Source organism: Phocoena phocoena, chromosome 2 (genome assembly GCF_963924675.1).
Source record: "Phocoena phocoena chromosome 2, mPhoPho1.1, whole genome shotgun sequence".
Classification (NCBI taxonomy): domain Eukaryota; kingdom Metazoa; phylum Chordata; class Mammalia; order Artiodactyla; family Phocoenidae; genus Phocoena; species Phocoena phocoena.
The window spans coordinates 150,351,557-150,376,736 of NC_089220.1; positions in this window are offsets into that span (position 1 = coordinate 150,351,557).

Here is a 25,180-nt window from a genome sequence, read left to right on the forward strand (position 1 = left end):
AATTTACTCTGATAAGAAATAAAAATTAAATTAAACAAGAAGTAACGTGACACAAGATTTTGGGTATTTGTCCTGGCACTTTACACTCCAATTTACAATCTAGGAAGAGGAATTCCACTAAGCCAATGTTTTACCGAGCAATCAAGTTGAGTATGAATAAATTCCACTGCCTTGTTGCCCTTTCCTGCAACTGCAACTTTAAAAACAATGCTTATGTGTACTTAATATTCAGAAGAACTGTTGGGCTGTAAATGACACCCACAATCAGGAAATGTTCACGGGTAGATAAGCAAAATAAATTCCAAAGGAACAGACTTTCAAGATCCTATTTCAATAGGTAAATTTTACACTGTTTAAAAGAAAAGCACTTGAAAAGATGTTCTAATTCCTATATTATTAGCGTCATGGAAATCAAAACTACAATGAGGGATCACTTCACATGAGTAAGAATAGCCACGATTGAAACGTCTACGAACAGTAAATGCTTGAGAGGTTGTAGAAAAAAGGGAACCGTCCTATGCTGCTGTTGGGATCTAACATGGTAACAGCCACTATAAATAAGAGTATGAAGGTGCCTTTACAAGGTAAATTTAGAGGTACCATATGATCCAGCTGTCGCACTCCCAGGCGTATAACAGGAGAAAACCAGAATTGGAAAACACACATGCACCCATATGTGTACCGCAGCACAATTTACAATGTCTAAGACATGGAAGCAACCAAAATATCCATCAGCAGATGGACGGATAAAGAAGTGGTACATGTTCACAGTGAAATATTACTCAAAAATGAAAAGAATGAAGGAACGCCATTTGCAGCATTATAGATAGAATTAGAGATAATCATACTAAGTGAAGTAATTCAGAAAGAGAAAGTCAAATATCATATGATACTACTTATAGCTGAAATTTAAAAATTGATACCAATGAACTAATTTACAAGAGAGAAACAGGGACTTTCCAGGTGGTTCAATGGTTAAGAATCCGAGATTCCAATTCAGGGGGCATGGGTTCGATCCCTGGTGTTGGGAGAACTAATATCACACATGCCTTGCAGTACAGCCAAAAAAATAAAATAAAAGAGAGAGAAACAGACTTAGAACACAAACTTATGGTTACCCAATGAGAAAGGTGGGTGGAAGGAATAAATCAGGAAGCTGGGGAAAATATTTACACACTAATACATATAAGACAGTTTATCAACAAGGACCTACTGCATAACAAAGGGAGTCTACTCAACACTCTCTAATAACCTACATGGGAAAAGAATCTGAAGATGAATAGACATATGAATATACATAACTGAACAAGATTCTGTACGCCTACCACAAACAGAATATTTTAAATCAACTCTACTCCAATAAAAAAGAAAAATTAAATTAAAACAAAAACAAGAAGTAACAAAACAGAAGATTTGGGGTGTTTGTTCTGCCACAGCCCACACTAATTTACAATCCAGGAGCCCGTCTTCCACAGTAGGTCTGGTTACCCAAGTAACCAGAGAGGGGCATGAACGAAATCCTACCATCTGTGCCCATTTCCACAACAGCAACTTTAAAACATGTGCTTATGGGCACTTCATATTCACAAGGACTGCCAGGGTGTAAATGACACCTGCCCTTAACAAATGTCCTGTGGTAGTTATCGAGCAAAAGTTCAAAATAGTCAGACTTTCAAAAAGCCAATGTCAGCTGTAACTTTTTCTCACAGTGTTAAAAAAAACACATGCAAAGATGCTCAAAATCTCGAATTATTAGACACATGCAAATCAAAACTACAACAAAGTATCACCTCACAGTCAGAATGGCCATCATCAAAAAGTTTACAAACCATAAATGCTGGAGAGGACATGGAGAAAAGGGAACCCTCCTATGCTGTTGGTGAGATGTAAGCTGGTAACAGCCACTATAAAGTACAGTATGGAGATGCCTTTTAAAAGTAAAAATAGAGCTACCATATCATCCAGCAGTCTTACTTCTGGGTGTACATCTGCAGAGAGCCAGAAATGAAAATGACAAATGCACCCAAACCCAAACATGCACTGCAGCACTGTTTACAATAGCCAAGACATGGAGGTAACCAAAATGTCCATCAACAGATGAATGGTTAATGAAGAAGTGGTACATGTACACAATCAAATATTACTCAGAAATGAAAAAGCATGATCATCTCTAGGTCCATTCCTATTGCTGCGAATGGCATTATTTCATTCTAAGTGAAGTAAGTCAGATAGAAAAATACAAATATCATATGATATCACTTATAGTAGAGTGTAAAAAATGATAGAAATGAACAAATTTATAAAACAGAAACAAACCAACAGACTTCAGATATCCTTCAGGGAGAAAAAATTTTAAATGTTTCCAATCACTAAATGTAAGCAATAAAAAACATTGTAAAGTATTAATTCTCCCCAAATTAACCTATACCAGGCATTAGCAAACTAAATCTGGAGATCACATACAGCCTATCACCTTCTTTTGTAAATTAAATTTAATGAATGACCCACAACAAAACCCATAATGAGACGTCATGTCACACCTCTCAACGTGGCTACTATTCCAAAATCTACAAATATGAAATGTTGTTCATGACATGGAGAAGGGAATCCTAGTACACTGTTGGTGGGATTGTAAGTTGGTACACCCACTATGAAAAGAATATGGTGGTCCTGATAAAAGCTAAAAGTAGAACTATCATATTAGCCGGGAATTCCACTGCTTGGTATACGTCCAAAGAAAATGAAGACACCAATTTGACAAGATACATGCATCCCAATGTTCATAGCAGCATTATTTAAAATTGCCAACATATGGAAGCAAACTAAATGTCCATCAACAGATGAGTGGATAAAGAAGATGTGGTATGTATACACAATAGACTATTACTCAGCATTAAAAAGGATCAAATTCTGCCATTTGCAACAACGTGGATAGGCCTAGAATATTTATACCTACTTAAGGTGGAGAAGGACAAATACACTATGCTCTCACTTCTCTGTAGAATCTAAAAATACAAGAAAGGTATGTATATAACAAAACAGAAATAGATTCACAGAGAACAAATTAGTGGTTACTGGTGGGGCGAGTAAAAGGGGGAGGGAAAAACAGTAGGTTGTTTCTCTAAATCCAGTAGCCCTATGTATGAACTAAACAAACAAGGATATATAGTACAATACAGGGAAATATAGCCATTATTGTGTAATCACTTTAGTGGAACCTGATCTATAAAAATATTCAATCCATACATTGTACCCCTGAGACTAATGGAATATTGTAAATCAACTATACTTCAATTTAAATAATCCATAGGGTGGCTGAATGGATTAAAGAAAGTTCAATTATACTGTGTACAAGATATTCATGTTAACTTCTAATCCATATATAGCATAAAATTGAAAGATTGGGGAAAAAATACTCCATGAAAATGATACTTGACTGACTAGTCTATTATGAGGTAAAAAAGACTTGAAGTCCAACCTCTCAAAGGAAAGAAGGTTATCATATAATGATAAATGGATTAATTCATCAAGAAATCATGACAAGGGCTTCCCTGGTGGCGCAGTGGTTGGGAGTCCGCCTGCCGATGCAGGGGATGTGGGTTCGTGCCCTGGTCTGGGAAGATCCCACATGCAGCTGGGCCCGTGAGCCATGGCCGCTGGGCCTGTGCGTCCGGAGCCTGTGCTCCACGGCAGGAGAGGCCACAGCAGTGAGAGGCCCGCATACCCCCCCCAAAAAAAAAAGAAATCATGACAATTATAAATATGTATGTATCCAGCTTTGCAGCCTCTCAACATATAAAGAATATATTAACCCACGTGAAGGGGAAAATGTGCAGAAATAAAATAATGGTAAGAAACATCGATACCCAACTTTCAACACTGTATAGATCATCTGGACATAATATCAATCAGGAAACACTGAACCTAAACACACACTTGATATCAAATGAACCTAACATACATCTACAGTATATTCCACTCAACAGCAGCAAACTTTCCATTGTTCTTAAGTACACATAGAACATTGCCTAGGGTAGATCCTATGTTAAGCCACAAAACAAGTCTTCAAAAATCCAAGAATATTGAAATCATATCAGGGATCATTTCCAACCACAATGGTATGAAACTGAAATTCAATATTAAAAAAATAATTGAAAATTAAAGAACACTTAGAAATTGAACAATAAGCTCCTGAATAGCCAATGCATACAGGAATAAATCAAAACGGAAATTTAAAAGAAATCTTAAAGCAAACCAAATTGGAAACACAAAGTACCTAAATTTATGGAATACAGGAACAAGACTGCAATTCAAAGAGTTATGTTTACAGTAATAAACGCATATATTTTCAAAGAATTCTTGAGAGGGGATCAAGATGATAGAGTAGGAAGATACTGAGCTCCCTTCCTGCCAAAGACACACCCAAATTACAACAACTTACACGGAAATTATCTCTGAAGACTAGCAGGGAACGTTTTCCACAACTAAAGATATAAGGAAGGAGAAACCACAAGGCAGGTAGGAGGACTGGAAACACAGTCTAATTGGAGCCCACACATGGAGCACAGTGACCCACAGCTGGAAGATATCACAATTGCATAGGTCCTCCACATGGAGGGAAAGGTATGAGCCTGGCATTAGGATGCTCAGCCCAGGGTTCCTGCACTGGAAGAAAAGAACATAACAGGTCTGGCTTTGAAAACTTGCAGGGCTTATTTTCAGGAAATCTGGAGGCTAAAGGAAACTGAGACTGCTCTCATAGGGCACACACAAATCTCACATGTTCTCAGTCCCTGTGCAGAGCCAATAGAGTGAAAGACACGTGTGTCAGACCCACTTGCTAATCCTGGAGAGCTTCTTGGAAAGGCAAGAGGCAGCTGAGACTCCCACTAGGAACTGAGACATTGGCAAGCAACATTTTAGAGTCTTCCCTGGAACTGATTAGAATCGGGCCTGCCCCATTTACCACCATGCCCAGAGCACTCCTGCACCAGAAGACCTCACAACCAGACACACTGGGGGCCTACGCTGTCCGCCTGTGCACCTAGAGCACCACACAGCCACCCATAATGGAGGGCTGCCTTGGATATCAGCACACCCATGGCAATCACATACTGCAGGGGCTCACAGCCATTTAGGCCAGAGTCCAACACCACATACCAGCTTGTCTACAGCTGTTGGCCCTGCCGTAAGAGAAAGATGTGTGCAGCCCACACAGGGGACGCCCCTGGAGCATGTGGCTCTGCTGGCCAGAAGACAATGTGCTGCTGGGCTCTATCAGTCATCTCCTATATAAGGCCACTTCTCTGAGACCCAGGAATGTAACAACCTGAACCTAATGAATAAAGATGCACAGAGAATTAGGAAACATAAGGAAACAGAGGAATATGTTACAAATGAAGTAACAAGACACGACATCAGAAAAAGAACTGAATAAAACAGGGATAAGCATTCTACCCGATAAAAAACGTGTTCACAGTAATGATTATAAAGACGCTCACCCAAGTCAGGAGAAGACTAGATAGACATAGTGAGAATTTCAACAAAGAGTAATAACATGTCAAAAAAACAAAACAGTGAACAATACAATAAAAGAGATTAAAACACACACACACCACACAAACACACACACACGTACATGAGAGAAGCCAAATTATACTGTATGATACAGAAGAACAGATCAGTGAAATGGAAAAGAGAGTAGTGAAAATCACCCAAACTGAATAGCACAAAGTAAAAGCAATTAAGACTATACGTAAAGGGACCTCTGAGACAACATCAATAATATTAACATGAGCATTACAGGGGCCCCAGAACGACGAGAAGAGAGAAACGGGCAGATAACTTATTGGAGGATAGAGTAACTGATAACTTTCCTAACCTGGGGAAGGAAACACACATCCAGGTCCAGGAAAAACAGAGTCCCAAACAAGATGAAGACAAACAGGTCCACACCAAGACATATTATAAAGCTCCAAATATTTAAAAGTTTAAAGAGTGATCACAGAGGCAGTGAAATAAAAGGGTCTAGTTATGTTCAAGGTATTCCCATAAGACTGTCAGATGACTTCTCAGCACAACTTTCAGACTAGGAAGGAATGATAGGATATAATCAATGGGCTAAAAAGAAAAAGTCTACAACAGGAATACTCTACCAGCAAGATTATGATTCAGAATTGCACGAGAGGGCTTCCATGATGTCACAGTGGTTGAGAATCTGCCTGCCAATGCAGGGGACATGGATTCGAGCCCTGATCCAGGAAGATCCCACATGCCACAGAGCAACTAAGCCTGTGTGCCACAACTACTGAAGCCTGAGCACCTAGAGTCCATGTTGCACAACAAGAAGAGCCACTGCAATGAGAAGCCCATGCACCACAACGGCCCATGCACCACAACGAAGAGTAGCCTCCACTTGCCACAACTAGAGAAAAGCCCACGCACTGCAATGAAGACCTAATACAGCCAAAAATAAATAAATAAATTTATAGAGGAAAGAAGGAATTGAAGGAGAGATCAAGAGTTTCCAAGACCAGCAAAAGCTAACAGAGTTCATCACTAATAAACCAGCCTTATATGCAATGTTGAAAGAATTTACTTAAGCTTAAAAGAAATCTCACTAATTATTGATAGTAACAAGAAAAAAACAAAAGTAAAAATCTCACTGAGAAACCTATACATAGAGTAAGGGTAATAGATCAAACATTTTTTAAGCTTCTGTAAAGTATAAAAGACAATAGTAGTATGTTTTTTATAAAAAAAGAAAGGGCCCAAATAAATCAGAAATGAAAGTGATTATGTTACAAGAGACACCACAGAAATACAAAGTATCCTAAGATACACACAGGGTAACTCAGGACTCAGACTGGACAGAACCCAGTCTCCCTTCCACTGTACATGAGTTACAGGAGCCTCAGGAACTGAGGAGGGGGGTCCCTGAGGGGAGGCACACGATAGAAGATGTTAGGCATTAACCTGACTGCATTTATGCTAAACCTGCCTGAACTACATTCACATGAGATTGTTTTGTCCTGAATGTACATTGGCACCTTTAGTCTGAACTGCAGATCTTTGGCTTCACCACCTCCACTGACAGCATTAGCTTCACCTGCTGTGGACCGTCTCCTATAGGATTTCTAGAACCACAAAGCATCGAAGTTTCACAGGACATAGAGTCTGTGAGACTCCACTCAGAGTCTCAACCCCACTCAGAGACGTAGAGTCACAACCCCACTCAGAGACGTAGAGTCACAACAGAGACTACACTCTTGGAGGACACACACAGTAGTGTGCACATCAGGACCCAAGGAAGGAGCAGTGACCCCATAGGAGACTGAGCAGACCTACCTGTTAGTTTTAGAGGGTCTCCTGCAGAGGCGAGGGGGTGACTGTGGCTCACCGTGTGGACAAGGACACTGGGAGCAGAAGTTCTGGGAAGTTCTCCTTAGCATGAGCCCTCCCAGAGTCCTTAGGTAGCCCCAACAAAGAGCCAGGTAGGCCACAGTCCTGGGTCGCCTCAGGCCAAACAACGAACAGAGAGGTAACTCTGCCCCATGCATCAGCAGACAAGCGGATTAACGTTTTATTGAGCTCTGCCCACCAGAGCAACACCCAGCTCCACCCACCACCAGTCCCTCACATCAGGAATGCTGCCCAAGCCCCAAAGATAGACTCATCCAGCAGAGGGCAGACAGCAGAAGCAAGAAGAACTACAATTCTTCAGCCTGTGGATGGAAAACCACATTCACAGAAAGATAGGCAAAATGAAAAGGCAGAGGAATTTGTACCAGATGAAGGAACAAGATAAAACCCCAGAAAAACAACTAAATGAGGTGGAGATAGTCAACCTTCCAGAAAAAGAATTCAGAATAGTGATAGTGAAGATGATCCAAGACCTTGGAAAAAGAATGGAGGCAAAGATCGAGAAGATGCAAGAAATAGTTAACAAAGACCTAGAAGAATTAAAGAACAAACAAACAGAGATGAACAATACAATAACTGAAACGAAAAATACACTGGAAGGAAGCTTCTCTGTTGGCACAGTGGTTGAGAGTCCACCTGCCAATGCAGGGGACACAGGTTCGTGCCCTGGTCTGGGAAGATCCCACATGCCACGGAGCGGCTGGGCCCATGAGCCATGGCTGCTGAGCCTGCGTGTCCAAAGCCTGTGCTCCACAATGGGAGAGGCCACAAAAGTGAGAGGTCCGTGTACCACACACACAAAAAAATACACTAGAAGAAATCAATAGTAGAATAATTGAGGCAGAAGAACGGATAAGTGGCCTAGAGACAGAAAGGTGGAATTCACTGCTGCAGAAAAGAATAAAGAAAAAAGAATGGAAAGAAATGAAGACAGCTTAAGAGACCTCTGGGATAACATTAAATGCAACAAAATTTGCATTATAGGGGTCCCAGAAGGTGAAGAGAGAGAGAAAGGACCCAAGAAAATATTTGAAGAGATTATAGTCGAAAACTTCCCTAGCATGGGAAAGGAAATAGTAGCCACCCAAGTCCAGAAAGCACAGAGAGTCCCAGGCAGGATAAACTCAAGGAGAAAAATGCTGAGACACATAATAATCAAACTGACAAAAATTAAAGACAAAGAAAAATTATTGAAAGCACAGGGGAAAAATGACAACATACAAGGGAACTCGCATAAGGTTAACAGCTGATTTCTCAGCAGAAACTCTACAAACCAGAAGGGAGTGGGCTGATATATTTAAACTGATGAAAGGGAAGAACCTACAACCAAAATAACTCTACACAGCAAGATCTCATTCAGATTCGATGGAGAAATCAAAAGCTTTACAGACAAGCAAAAGCTAAGAGAAATCAGCACCACCAAACTAGCTCTACAACAAAGGCTAAAGGAAGCTATCTAAGTGGGAAACACAAGAGAAGAAAGAATCTATAAAAACAAACACATAACAATTAAGAAAATAGTAATAGAAATATACATATCAATATTTACTATAAATATGAATGGATTAAATGCTCGAAACAAAAGACACAGTCTTGCTGAATGGATACAAAAACAAGATCAATATATATGTTGTCTATAAGAGACCTATTTCAGACCTAGGGAAACATACAGACTGAAAGTGAGGGGATGGAAAAGGATATTCCATGCAAATGAAAATCAAAAGAAAGCTGGAGTAGCAATACTCATATCAGATAAAATAGACTTTAATATAAAGAATGTTACAAGAGACAAGGAAGGACACTACATAATGACCAAGGGATCAATCCAGGAAGATATAACAATTATAAATATATATGTACCCAACATAGGAGCACCTCAATACATAAGGCAACTGCTAACAGCTGTAAAAGAGAAAATCCACAGTAACACAATAATAGCAGGGGACTTTAACACTTTACTTACACCAATGGAGATCATCCAGACAGAAAATTAATAAGAAAACACAAACTTTAAATGACACAATAGACCAAATAGATTTAATTGATATTTATAGGACATTCCATCCAAAACCAGCAGATTACATGTTCTTCTCAACTTCACGCAGAACATTCTCCAGGATAGATCACATCTTGGGTCACAAATAAAGCCTCAGGAAATTTAAGAAAACTGAAATCATATCAAGCATCGGTTTCGACCACAAGGTTATGAGATTACATATCAATAACAGGGAAAAAATACGTAAAAAACACAAACACATGGAGGCTTAACAATACATCACTAAATAACCAAGACATCACTGAAGAAATCAAAGAGGAAATCAAAAACAACCTAGAGACAAATGACAACAAAAACATGATGATCCAAAACCTATGGGATGCAGCAAAAGCAGTCCTAAGAGGGAAGTTTATAGCAATACAAGCCTACCTCAAGAAACCAGAAAACTCTCAAATAAATAATCTAAACTTACACCTAAAGGAATTAGAGAAAGAAGGACAAAACCCAAAGTTAGTAGAAAGAAAGAAATCATAAAGATCAGAGCAGAAATAAATGAAATAGAAACAAAGAAAACAATAGCAAAGATCAATAAAACTAAAAGCTGGTTCTTTGAGAAGATAAACAAAAATGATAAACCGTTAGCCAGACTCAAGGAAAAGAGGGAGAGGACTCAAATCAATAAAATTAGAAGTGAAAAAGGAGAAGTTGCCACACACACCACAGAAATACAAAGCATCCTAAGAGACTTCTACAAGCAACTCTATGCCAATAAAATAGACAACCTGGATGAAATGGACAAATTCTTAGAAAGATATAATCTTCCAAGACTGAAACAGGAATAAATAGAAAATATGAACAGACCTATCACAAGTAATGAAATTGAAACTGTGATTAAAAATCTTCCAACAAACAAAAGTCCAGAACCAGATGGCATCAGAGGTGAATTCTGTCAAATATTTAGACAAGAGCTAACACCCAACCTTCTCAAACTCCTCAGAAATTTGCAGGGAAAGGAACACCCCCAAACTCATTCTATGAGGCCACCATCACACTGACACCAAAAACAGACACTGATACTACAAAAAAGAAAAGTAGAGACCAATATCACTGATGAATATAGATGTAAAAATCCTCAACAAAATACTAGGAAACAGAATTGAACAACACATAAAAAGGATCATACACCATGATCAGGTGGGGTCTATCCCAGGGATGCAAGGATTCTTCAATATACACTAATCAATCAATGTGATACACCATATTAACAAATTGTAGAATAAAAATATCATCTCAATAGATGCAGGAAAAGCTTTTGACAAAATTCAACACCCATTTATGATTAAAAAGTCTCCAGAAAGTGAACATAGAGGGAATCTACCTCAACATAATAAAGGCCATATATTACAAACCCACAACAAACATCATTCTCAATGGTGAAAAACTACAAGAATTTCCTCTAAGATCAAGAAAAAGACAAGGATGTCCACTCTCACCAGTATTGTTCAACATAGGTTTGGAAGTCTTAGACACAGCAATCAGAGAAGAAAAAGAAATAAAAGGAATACTAATTGGAAAAGAAGTAAAATTTTCACTGTTTGCAAATGACATGATACTACACAGTGAATCCTAAAGATGACACTAGAAAATTACAGGAGCAAATCAATGAATTTGATAAAGTTTCAGGATACAAAATTAATGCACAGAAATCCCTTGCATTCCTCTACACTAACAATGAAAGATCAGAAAGAGAAATTAAGGAAACAATCCCATACACCATTACAATAAAACGAATAAAATATGTAGGAATGAACCTACCTAAGGAGGTCAAAGTCCTATACTCAGAAAACTATAAGACACTGCTGAAAGAAATCAAAGATGATATAAACAGATGGGAGTATTAACCATATGCTTGGATTAGAAGATTCAATACTGTGAAAATGACTATACTACCCAAAGCAATCTACAGATTCAATGCAATCCCTATCAAATTATCAGTGGCATTTTCTACAGAACTAGAACAAAAAAATCTTAAAATTTGTATGGAGACAAAAAACACCCCGAATAGCCAAAGCAGTTTTGAGGGAAATTAAAAGAGCTGGAGGAATCAGACTTCCTGACTTCAGACTATACTACAAAGCTACAGTAATCAAGACTATATTGTACTGGCACCAAAACAGAAATATAGATCAATGGAACAGGAGAAAGCCCAGAGATAAACCTACATATCTATGGCTAACTCATCTATGACAAAGGAGGCAAGGATAAACAATGGAGAAAAGACAGTCTCTTCAGTAAATGGTGCTGGGAAAACTGGACAGTTACACATAGAAGAATGAAATTAGAACATCCATAACACCATACACAAAAATAAACTCAAAACAGATTAGAGATCTAAATGTTAAGACCAGACGCTATTAAACTCTTAGAAGGAAATATAGGCAGAACACTATGAAATAAATCACAACAAGATCCTATTTGACCCACCTCCTAGAGAAACGGAAATAAAAACAAAAATAAACAAATGGGACCTAATGAAACTTAAAAGCTTTTGCACAGCAAAGGAACACATAAAGAAGACGAAAAGACAACCCTCAGAATGGGAGAAAATATTTTCAAATGAAGCAAATGACAAAGGATTAATCTCCAAAATTTACAAGCAGCTCATGTAGCTCAATATCACAAAAACAAACAACCCAATCCAAAAATGGGCAGAAGACCTAAATAGACATTTCTCCAAAGACGATATACAGGTTTCCAACAAACACATGAAAGGATGCTGAACATCACTAATCGTTACAGAAATGTAAATCAAAACTACAGTGAGGTATCACTCACAGCAGTCAGAATGGCAATCATCAAAAAATCTACAAAAAATAAATGCTGGATAGGCATTTATTGGAGAAAAGGGAACACTCTTTCAGTGTTGGTGGGAATGTAAATTGACATAGCCACTAGGGAGAAGAGTATGGAGGTTCCTTAAAAAACTAAAAATAGAAGTACCATACGACCCAGCAATCCAACTACTGGGCATTTACCCTGAGAAAACCATAATTCAAAAAGAGTTATGTTCAACAATGTTCATTGCAGCTCTATTTACAATAGCCAGGACATGGAAGCAACCTAAGTGTCCATCGACAGATGAATGGATAGAGAAGATCTGACACATATATACAATGGAATATTACTCAGCCATAAAAAGAAACAAAACTGAGTTATTAGTGAGATGGATGGACGTAGAGACTGTCCTACATAGTAAAGTAAGTCAGAAAGCGAAAAACAAATACCGTGTGCTAACACAGATATATGGAGTCTAAAGAAAAAAAAAGTTTATGAAGAACCAGGGGCGGGACACGATTAAGGACACAGATGTACAGAAAGGACTTGAGCACATGGGGAGGAGGAAGGGTAAGCTAGAACAAAGTGAAAGAGTGGCATGGACATATATACATTACCAAATGTAACATCGATAGCTACTGGGAAGAAGCCACATAGCACAGGGAGATCAGATCAGTGCTTTCTGAACACCTAAAGTGGTGGGATAGAGACAGTGGGAGAGAGATGCAAGAGGGAGGGCATATGGTGGTATATATATAGCTGATTCACTTTGTTATACAGCAGAAATTAACACTCCATTGTAAAGCAATTATACTCCAATAAAGTTGTAAAATGAAAAAAAAAAAAGAAAGCCCAGAGATACACCTACATACAAATGGTCAATAATCTATGACACAGGAGGCAAGACTATACAATGGAGAAAAGACAGTCTCTTCAATCAGTGGTTCTGGGAAAAATGGGCAGCTACATGTAACAGAATGAAATTAGAATACTCCCTAACACCATACAGAACAATAAATTCAAAATGGATTAGAGACCTCAATGTAAGACCGGAGAGTGTAAAACTCTTAGAGGAAAGAATAGGAAGAATACTCTGACATGAATCACAGCAAGATCTTTTTTGATCCACCTCCTGGAGTAATGCAATAAAAAAGAAAAATAAACAAATGGGACCTAATGAAACATAAAAGCTTTTGCAAAGCAAAGGAAAGTAAAAACAAGACGAAAAGACAACCCTCAGAATGGGAGAATATATTTGCAAATGAATCAACAGACAAAGGATTACTCTCCAATAATATATAAACAGCACATGCAGCTCAATATTAAAAAACCAAACAACCCAATACAAAAATGGCAGAAGATCTAAATAGACATTTATTCCAAGAAGAGAGAGAGATGGCCAAGAAGCACCTGAAAAGCTTCTCAACATCACTAATTATTAGAGAAATGCAAATCAAAACTACAATGAGGTATCACCTCACACCTGTTAGAATGTACATCATCAGAAAATCTACAAAAAACAAATGCTGGGGAGGGTGTGGAGAAAAGGAACCCTCTTCCACTATTGGTGGGAATGTAAATTGATACAGTCACTATGGAGAACAATATGGAGGTTCCTTAAAGAACTAAAAATAGTATTACCATATGATCCAGCAATCCCACTACTGGGCATATACCCAGAGAAAAACATAAACCAAAAAGACACATTCACCACAATCTTCATTGCAGCACTATTTACAATAGCCAGGTAATGGAAGCAACCTAAATGCACACAGACAGACGGATGGAAAAAGATGTTGTACATATATAAAATGGAATGTTACTCAGCCATAAAAAGGAATGAAATTGGGTCATTTGTACAGACGTCGATGGATCTAGAGACTGTCATACAGAGTGAAGTAAGACAGAAAGAGAAAAAGAAATATTGTATATTAATGCATATATGTGGAACCAAGAAAAATGGAACAGATGAACCGGTTTGCAGGGCAGAAATAGAGACACAGATGTAGAGAACAAACGTATGGACACCAAGGGGGGAAAGCCGTGGTGGGTGGTGCTGGGATGAATTGGGAGTTTGGGATTGACTTATATAAACCTATATGTATAAAATCGATAACCAGAAAGAACCTGCTGTATAAAAATAATAAAATTAGAAAATTTAAAAAATAAATAACCATACAAAAAGTAAAAGAGAAAAAAAGCTCTTCCATTCCCATACATGTATTTATATGAATGAATTATTTCCATCCCTAAATCTATAAATACAATAAAGAGGAATAAAACCTACATTGAACCGAAAAAGAAAAAAAAAAACAACAGAACCCACCAGTTATAAACAGGAAAACACTATCAGGGCACTTGCTCCAAAGGTAAAGAATCCTGAAGTTGGTCAGAGGTGGGTAATCGTCTCCCATGCAGCCAGCAGCACCCCCGCAAGGAGCGTCCTCATTGCAAAACTGGGGGACCGTGCCGAGGCATCTCTGAGTAAACATGAGCTGAGATCCAGGCCCGCTGCTGGTGAACTGTTCCCACCCTTCCCAGGTAAAACACCTGAATGTGTGCAAGGACTTGAAAGCCTAGAGGAAGGGTCCTAGAGCCACACCAGCAACAGCACGCAAGCCGACTTGGTGCCTGCAGGCCAGCCAGGATGATCCTGGCCCCGGGTGCTCTTCTGGAAGCTTTCCATTTCCCTGCCTGAGATACCGCTCCTGCCCCAGCCCCCACTGATTTTTTCTTTACTCACCTCTGCCCAGGGAGAAATTCCAGCAGCAGATATGGGTGACACATCCTCTTCTTTAGCAGTTGGCAGCTTGGCAACTCCTGCAGAAAGCCCAGCAGAGCCCCACTCACACCAGGCCACCCACAAAACCGTGACCCCTCACTCCCTCCCACCAGCCCAGCCCAGCCCCGACACTGCTAATGGGGCAGAGGATATGGCGTCAGACACAGCGGCAGGGGCTCTTGCGGTCTGGAGCGGTGTTTATATTGACCTCAAACCAGGCACACCTGGGGAGGGCTGGCCGGCAGTGTCAGGCTGCCCAGGTCAGCCAAGCCTCACCCCTCAGGGGCTCACAGCTGCAGAAAATGGACCTTGATGAACCGGCCAGGTCCAAGGAACAGGTGTGGGCTCTTGAGAGTCAGGATAGACAAGGGGCTGCAGCTCTGGCTTGTTTTCTAATCATTTAATCTGGCCCATGAGTGGGAGACAACTTCAAGAAGACCCTCTCCTAATGAGAGGAGCCCAGTAGTCAGGGAGAGGAGGGGTGGTTAGTGTAGACAGAGGCCTGCTGCCCTGGCTGTGGTGGAAGTCTCTGGAAGGCCAGGCGGAGGGAAGCCACACAGAGCGATGCCCAGTGTCACAGACCTGTCAGAGCTTCTGTTTGTTAGTTCAAGTCCTGCTCTGTGGTGTTCTGTGTCAGCCCTGAGCAACAGGTGAGCTGGGGGTGTTCTGCAATGGGGGCTATGTGCACGATTCCTCTGTGCCCAGTCTTGCTGGGTACCTGCACAGGTGAGGTCCATATCCTGGGAGGGGCCTGACCACGAGAGCCCAGTGGGCTGCTGGGTATCTGCACAGGTGAGCTCCATATCCTGGGATTGGCCTGACCACGAGAGCCCCGTGGGCTGCTGGGGACCTGGTAAAGTATGTCAGGACAGTCAGTGAAGCCACTGAGAATATACATTCAGTAGTTCCTAATCCCTACACACTGCTGGTCATTCTACCATCCACCAGGACATGATATTCTGTATTAGACTTCAATTATGCCTCATTCTGTATTCCATTAGTCCCAGAGTCACAAGAAATTTTGACTTCTGAGTGGCAGGACTCAACATACAACAAAAACAATACTGCTGGGCCGTCCTGCCCCAAGGGTTCAAAAATTCCCACACCATCTTTGGGGAAACGTTAGCTAAACACCTAAAAGTTCTACCTCTGGAAAAGGGAACCCTCCTTCAATATGCAGACGACATTCTGATCGCCAGCCCTATTAAGGAGGCCTCTGAACTACCTAGCCAATAAAGGATAGAAGGTGTCCAAGAAAAAGGCTCAAATATCACAGACTACGGTGGCCTGCCTGGACTTCATTCTCACAGAAGGTCGGAGAAGCCCGTCCCAGGAAAGAAAAGAAGCCATGTGCAGCCTTACCCCCTTCTAATACTAGAAGAGAGCTTAAGGTTTCCTGGGGAGGCCGGGGTTTGCTGCCTCTGGATCCCTAACTACAGTCTAATAGCTAGGCCTCTATATGAAACACTGAAAGGAAAAGATGATGATCCCTGCAAATAGAATCCAGAAGCAGCCTTTCAAGAATGCAAAGAGCAGTCAATTCAGACCCTTGCCCTGGAACTCCCTAATTTAGCTATACCCTTTGAACTTTACATCCCCATAAAATGTGAATCGCCCTTGGAGTATTAGTGCAAAAACTGGGACCACTTTAAATGGAACAACGCAAGAATGCCCTCCAGGTAGGATAAACTACGGTCACCAATGGCTTGGCCCACTGCCCCATCCGGCCAGGATACTGGGGATATCTAAGAACATGGAAATCAGCAGTGCGCAAGGCTCGCTCCCTCCTAAGGGAAAAGGGCCCCACGTGGTGATCCTATCCACCCACCATGCCCTGAATTTGCATGGGTCACTCCATGGGCACACTGACCTCGAGTGAGCAGGCCCTCCAACTCCAACCTCCAGACAGAAAACCGGGGGCAGCGGGTCCCCATGACGACTTGTGTGACCATCACTTGACCTGGAGTTTCTCTCAGAAAACAAGAGTGTGCCCCAAAAGAGCAGACTACTGCTTGCAGGACTTACTGCAACGAGAGGGGAGTTAAAAGCTTGGCGGGGGAACCGTATATCAATCTGTCACCATAGAAAAACCTACAGACACCGTGGTGACGGTGGCCAATAAGACTGGCTGGTCTCCTATCTACTTCAAAACGCCATTGCCTCAGTGGCCGTCATGGTCCTGGATCACCACCGACCCTGGACTGTCTGGGAGTTGAGCGGTCAGGGCTCTGACACTTGGTGCTGTGTGTACATTAATTCGGGAGCCTAATTGAAGAAAGTGCAGACTACTAGTCAGAGCATCTAGGCTGGCAGAATCCATCCGCCTAAGGTGGCAGAACAAATGTGGGGCGGGGTAAAACCAGCCCCCCCAGAGTCTCAGCGCATCTCTTTCCTGGACCCTTAAAGGTCATTAGAATCTATATCACTTCCAATGCTGCCGCTCAGGTAGATGAGAAGTGAGGCAGGAGACCTGGGGACAATCAACCTCACCTGGAGGCTACTGGGGAGTTCTCCCCTCCCCCACAAGTGTGAGGACTCCCAACTCAGCATGAAGCAGTTACAGAAGAGGGGTCTGCACCCACAGTGCCCCAAGAATGAGGAATAGGACAAATAGCAGAGGAGTGGTTTGTCACCGGCAAAGCCCATGAAAACTTCCTGGGAGATAAAAATAGAATCTGGGCAATAAAATAAAGTCTAACCTTTTTTTCCTCTGTGCTTTGTCTAATTTCACGTGCTCCTAGGGTTCCGCATGCAGAGGTCCCACACCCGGCACTTCAGACCCGATTTCCTAATGCAGAATGGCTGGGTCGACATTTCAGCTCTCTGGGCCCCATGCAGACTCCACGACATAGAGCCTGAGCTGCAGCCAACCCGCCCCTCGAGAGCTCCGCCCCTCCCTCCCACTGATGCTGCTGGGATCCCTACACAGCAGGTAAGCCCACAGCCCGCTGGGTAGTCCACATTCTCATCTCTCCATTCTCTGAAGAAAATACAAAGTTTCCCATGCTTCTGAACCAAACTCAGTCTCGACCTGTTGGCTCCAATGACACTGGGCAAGGGGAGCCTTGTTGGGGCCCACTCTGGTGGATCAGTAACAGAAATTGACAACATTGTAACATCAATGAAAAGATGTGTGAGCAAAACTGTAATTAACATATAGCAGTGTATAAGCCTTGGGTAAAATAGGATGTTTCTAACACTTCCATTGGATATTTCCATCACTTTATATGGAGCACAGGGGCACTACAATTCACCCGTTCCTAACCCTAACTGTAACTCTAAGCCTAATCCTAAACCGAACTCTTAACCTAACCCTTACACTACACGGTACCATAATCCTAACCCATACACTAACAATAACGCATAACCTAACACGTACCCTAATACTAACCCATTGTCATACCCTAAACTGGAGCCTGAAATGTACCTGATCCCTAACCCTAAAGCTAACCCTAACCTTAAACCTAACACTAACCCTAAACCTAATCCTAACCCGTAAACTAACACTAACGTGTACACTAACACTAACACGTACCCTAACACGTATGTTAACCCTAAAATGTTGTCGTTCCCTAACCTGTACCCTAAACCGTACCAGTTCCCTAACCCTAACCCTAACACTTACCCGAAGCCTTACTCAAACCCGTATCCAAATCCTAAACCATACACTAACACTAAAGCGTACCCTAACATGTATGCTAACCCTAAAACGTTGTCATTCCCTAACCTGTACCCTAAACCATAACAGTTCCCTAACCCTAACCCTAACCCTTACCCGAAGCCTTACTCAAACCCGTATCCTAATCCTAAACCATACACTAACACTAAAACGTACCCTAACATGTATGCTAACCCTAAACCGTTATCATACCATAATCTGTACCCTGAACCGTACCTGTTCCCTAAACCTAACACTAACCCTAAACCTAAACCGAAGCCTTCCCTTAACCCATCCCCTATTCCTAACCGTACACTAAAACTAAACCATACCCTAACACGTAAGCTAACTCTAAACCATTGTCGTACCCTAACCTGTCCCCTAAACCATCCCCGTTCCCTAACCATAACCCTAACACTAACCCTAACCCTTACCCAAAGCCTTCCCCTAATCCGATCCCTAATCTTAACCCATACACTAACACTAAACCGTACCCTAACATGTACACTAAACCTAAATCATTGTCATACACTAACCTACACCCTAAACTTTCCCCGTTCCCTAAACCTAAACCGAACCCTAACCCTAACCCTTACCCAAAGCCTTACCCTAACCTGTACCCTAAAACTAAACCGTACACTAACACTAACCTGTGCCCTAACACTTACACTAACCCTAAACTGTTTTCGTACACTAACCTGTACCCTAAACTCTCAGCGTCCCTAACCCTAAACCTAACCCTAACCCTAAGCCTAACCCTTACTCGAAACCTTACCATAACCCGTCTCCTAATCCTAAACCGTACACTAACACTATCACATACCCTAACACGTACGCTAACCCTAAAACTTTGTCGTACCCTAAACTGAACCCTAAACCGTCCCCGTTCCCTAACCCTAACCATAACAATAACACTAACCCATACCCGAAGCCTTACCCTAACCATCCCCTAATCCTAACCCATACACTAACACTAATCCTGTACCCTACCATGTACGCTAAGCCTAAACCATTGTCGTACACTAACCTGTACCGTAAACTGTCCCCATTCCCTAACACTAACCCTTACCCAAAGACTTATGCTGACCCGTCCCCTAAACCTAACCCATACACTAACACTTACCCATACCCTAACACGTACGTTAAACCTAAACGTTTGTCGTAACCTAATTTGTACCCATTCCCTAGCCCTAACCATAAAACTAACCCTTACCCGAAGTCTTACCCTAACCCATCCTCTAATCCTAACACGTACACTAACACTAACCCATACCCTAACCCGTATGCTAACCCTAAACCGTTGCCGTACACTAAACTGTACCCTAAACCATTCCTGTTCCCATTCCCTAACACTAACCCTGACCCTAACACTAAATATTACCCGAAGCCTTACCTTAACCCATACCCTAACACGTACGATAAACCTAAACCGTTGTGGAACCCTAATCTATACCCTAAACGGTCCCTGTTCCCTAACCCTAACAGTAACCCATACCTGAAGACTTACTCTATCCCGTCCCCTAATCCTAACCCATACACTAACACTTAAACGTACCCTAACACGTACACTAACACTAAACTGTAGTCGTACACTAACCTGTACCCTAAACAGTCCCCGTTCCCTAACCCTAACCTTAACCCTAGACCTAACACTTACCCGAAACCTTACCCTAACCCGTCCCCTTATCCTAACCTGTACACTAACACTAACCATACCCTAAAAAGTATGCTAACACTAAACCGTTTTCGTACCCTAAAATGTACCCTAAACCATCCCCTTTCCCTAACCCTAACCCTAACGCTTACCCAAAGCCTTACCTTAACCTGTCCCCTTATCCTAACTCATACACTAACACTAACCTGTACCCTAACACGTACACTAACCCTAAAACATTATCGTATGCTAAGCTGTACCCTAAACTGTCCCCGATGCCTCCCTAAACCTAACCATAAGCCTAACACTTACCGGAAGCCTTACCCTAAACGGTCCCCTAAACCTCACCCGCACACTAACACTAAATCTTACCCTAACATGTACGCTAACCCTTATCCGTGGTCGTACCATAACCTGTACCCTAAACCATCCCCATTCCCTAACCCTAACCCTAATCCTTACACGAAGCCTTACCCTAACCCGTCCCCTAATCCTAACCAGTACACTAACACTAAACTGTACCCTAACACGTTCGCTAAACAAACCGTTGTCGTACCCTAACTGGTACCCTAAACCATACCCATTCCCTAACACTAACCCGTACCTTAACATGTACGCTAACCCTAAACCGTTATCGTACCTGAATCTCTACCCTAAACCGTACCCATTCCCTAACCTGAACCCAAACCCTAACACTTACCCGAAGCCTTACCCGAACCCATCCCCTAATCCTCACCCATACACTAACACTAACCCGTACCCTGACAAGTACGCTAACCCTCAACCATTGTCGTACACTAACGTGTACCCTAAACCATCGCCATCCCCATCCCTAACCCTAACCGTAGCCCTGACACTTACCCGAAGCCTCACCCTAACCCGTCCATTAATCCTAACACGTACGCTCACACTAACCCGTACTGGTTTTGTAAGGCTCTTGATACTACTTGCCAAATTGCAAAGCAACCATTTCTCACCACTATTCTAATATCCATTGAGGCAGGTATTAGAAGAAGTAGCGTTTGTTTGTGTGCGTGTGTTTTAATGCATTAAAATTAGACCAACAAGTCACTTCGTGGGATTCATTCAGATTGACTCCATTTAAGCCTGGCATCCTGCTCTGGCTGAATTCATTGCGTCCAGGAGCCACGGTCCCATTGTTGTACCAAACGGCTGCTTCAGTGTCTGAGTTCAGGCCTGTGGTTCTTAGAAAAGGGATAGTGGGCATAGAGTCCCTCAGGTGGCCCTAATGTGCTTGAATTCTCCTGTAAGTTACTGATATGGACCAATTTATGAAGTCAATGCTTCGTTCCTACAGAGAATTCTGTACTTCTCTTACTCGACGACGAAAAAATAAAAAACACTTTATGTTTCAAACCAGATTCTGTGTTCAAAGTGCTCTGGGATCCAACCTAGGACCTACCTGTACATAGAGATTCACCTCTGCACTTCTGCACAGGTAAGGGAAATTGCCTCCTGTTTTCAGGTGAGCCCTCCGGGCATTAGGATACAGTTTGTGCATTTCTTCTTTAGCTTCAGTTGAAAGTGCACTCTGGTCAAACACCTTTAACAGAACATGAGGCCCAAACTGTTATTTCAATGTGTTCTTTGCATGTTCAGCAAAGTGCCGCCCCCCCGCCCAAACCTTACGCTAACCCCTACTCTCATCCTAACCCATACAATGACCCTAACCCATACCCTCACCTGTACCCTAAACCGTACCCATTCCCTAAGCCTAAACTTATCCTAACTCATACATGAACACTAACCTGTACCCCAATCCATTGTCATACCCTAACCTGTACCGTCAACCCTACCCATTCCCTAACCCTTAGCCTAACCCATACACTAACACTAATCCATACCCTAACCCACACCCTAACATGTACCCTAACTCTAAACCATTGTCATACTCCAAACTGTACCCGCTCCCGAACCCTTACCCTAACCCTAACCGTACCCTAATACGTACCCAAAACCTAACCCGTTGTCGGACACTAGCCTGTACCCTAAACCGTACCCATTCCCTAACACTAACCTAAACTTAACCTAACCCGTACCCTAATCCTAACCCGTTGTCATACCCTAACCTGTACCTTAATCTGTACTCATTCCCTAACCCATACACTAACAGTAACCCGTACTATATCACGTATCCTAATCCTAACCCCTTGTCATACACTAACTGGTATCCGAAAGTGTACCCATACCCTAACCCTAACTATAACCCTAACCCTTACCCTAAACGTACCCTAATCCTAACCTGTAAACTAACACTATCCTGTACCCTAACAAATACCCTAACCCGTTGTTGTACTCTAAACTGTGATCAAAACCGTACACGTTCCCTAACCCCTATGCTAACCCGTGCCCTAATCTTAACCCATACACTAACCCGTACATTAACCCATTGTCGTACCCTAACCCGTACCCTAAGACGTACGCTAACCCTAAACCTTTGTCGTACCCGAACGTGTACTCTAAACCATCCCCTAACCCTTACCTGAACCCGTCCCCTAGTGCTAACCCGTACGCTATCCCTAAAGTGTTGTTGTACACTATCCTGTACCCTAAACAGTCCCCGTTCCCTAAACCTAACTGTCCCCGTTCCCTAACCCTAAACCGAACCCTAACCCTAACCCTTACCCAAAGCCTTACCCTAACCTGTACCCTAAAACTAAACCGTACACTAACACTAACCTGTGCCCTAACACTTACACTAACCCTAAACTGTTTTCGTACACTAACCTGTACCCTAAACTCTCAGTGTCCCTAACCCTAAACCTAACCATAACCCTAAGCCTAACCCTTACTCGAAACCTTACCATAACCCGTCTCCTAATCCTAAACCGTACACTAACACTAACACATACCCTAACACGTACGCTAACCCTAAAACCTTGTTGTACCCTAAACTGAATCCTAAACCGTCCCCATTCCCTAACCCTAACCATAACACTAACACTAACCCATACCCGAAGCCTTACCCTAACCGTCCCCTAATCCTAACCTGTACACTACACTAATCCTGTACCCTACCACGTACGCTAAGCCTAAACCATTGTCGTACACTAACCTGTACCGTAAACTGTCCCCATTCCCTAACACTAACCCTTACCCAAAGACTTATGCTGACCCGTCCCCTAAACCTAACCCATAGTCTAACACTTACCCGTACCCTAACATGTACGTTAAACCTAAACGTTTGTCATAACCTAATTTGTACCCATTCCCTAACCCTAACCATACAACTAACCCTTACCCGAAGTCTTACCCTAACCCATCCCCTAATCCTAACACGTACACTAACACTAACCCATACCCTAACACGTATGCTAACCCTAAACGGTTGCTGTACACTAAACTGTACCCTAAACCATTCCTGTTCCCATTCCCTAACACTAACCCTGATCCTAACCCTAAACATTACCCGAAGCCTTACCCTAACCCGTACGATAAACCTAAACCGTTGTGGAACCCTAATCTATACCCTAAACGGTCCCCGTTCCCTAACCCTAACAGTAACCCATACCTGAAGACTTACCCTATCCTGTCCCCTAATCCTAACCCGTACACTAACACTTAAACGTACCCTAACACGTACACTAACACTAAACCGTAGTCGTACACTAACCTGTACCCTAAACAGTCCCCGTTCCCTAACCCTAACCTTAACCCTAGACCTAACACTTACCCGAAACCTTACCCTAACCCGTCCCCTTATCTTAACCTGTACACTAACACTAACCATACCCTAAAAAGTATGCTAACACTAAACCGTTTCCGTATCCTAAAATGTACCCTAAACCATCCCCTTTCTCTAACCCTAACCCTAACGCTTACCCAAAGCCTTACCTTAATCTGTCCCCTTATCCTAACTCATACACTAACACTAACCTGTACCCTAACACGTACACTAACCCTAAAACATTGTCGTATGCTAAGCTGTACCCTAAACTGTCCCCGATGCCTCCCTAAACCTAACCATAAGCCTAACCCTAACACTTACTGGAAGCCTTACCCTAGACGGTCCCCTAAACCTCACTCGCACACTAACACTAAATCTTACCCTAACACGTACGCTAACACTTATCCGTGGTCGTAACATAACCTGTACCCTAAACCATCCCCATTCCCTAACCCTAACCCTAATCCTTACACGAAGCCTTACCCTAACCCGTCCCCTAATCCTAACCAGTACACTAACACTAAACTGTACCCTAACATGTTCGCTAAACCTAAACCGTTGTCGTACCCTAACTGGTACTCTAAACCGTACCCATTCGCTAACATTAACCCGTACCTTAACATGTACGCTAATCCTAAACCGTTATCGTACCTGAATCTCTACCCTAAACGGTACCCATTCCCTAACCCTAACCCTAAACCTAACACTTACCCGAAGCCTTACCCTAACCCGTCGTCTAATCCTAACCCATACACGAACACTAACCAGTACCCTAACACGTACGCTAACACTAAACAGTTGTGGTGCACTAACCTGTACCCTAAACCGTCCTCGTTCCCTAACCCTAAAACTAATCCGACTCGAAGCCTTACCTTGATCCATCCCCTAATCTTAAATTGTACACTATCACTAACCCAAACCCTAATACGTACGCTAACCCTAACCGTTGTCGTACACAAACCTGTACCCTAAACCGTCCCCGTTTGCTAACACTAACCTTAACCCTAAACCTAACACTAACCCTTACCCGAAGCTTTACCCTAAACCATTCATTAATCCTAACCTGTACACTAACATTAACCCATACCATAACACGTATGCTAACACTAATCCATTGTCGTATCCTAACCTGTACCCTAAACCAT